The sequence below is a fragment of the Brassica oleracea genome, chromosome C3, assembly GCF_000695525.1.
Source record: "Brassica oleracea var. oleracea cultivar TO1000 chromosome C3, BOL, whole genome shotgun sequence".
Taxonomy (NCBI): Eukaryota; Viridiplantae; Streptophyta; class Magnoliopsida; order Brassicales; family Brassicaceae; genus Brassica; species Brassica oleracea.
This window is the reverse complement of record NC_027750.1, coordinates 49,805,386-49,805,708: the sequence shown is the minus strand read 5'-3', so window position 1 is coordinate 49,805,708 and position 323 is coordinate 49,805,386.

Below are 323 nucleotides of genomic sequence, written 5' to 3'. Positions count from 1 at the left end.
CAGGAAGATGACTACGTCTTCGAGAGGGAGATGGAGTTAATGAAGGGTGGCATGAAGGATCATGCTCACGCTGAGGCGACCATTCCTCCGATCGAGGGGAAGATCCAGGGATTCTGGGATCCGATCCCGGTTTCCCCTGATACCGTAGAGACTACGGCTGAATTTGCTGGTGATGATGAGGAAGTGAACTTTCCCGCGGATGCATTCGGGGCTTCCTTGTCCGAGAGTTTTAACTTTGACCTGTGAGTATTTTGGCGGGAAGGAGTTTTCCCTTTATCTAGTATTTAGCGGTCGAGTGTGGCCTTTGTTCATATATGTCTGGC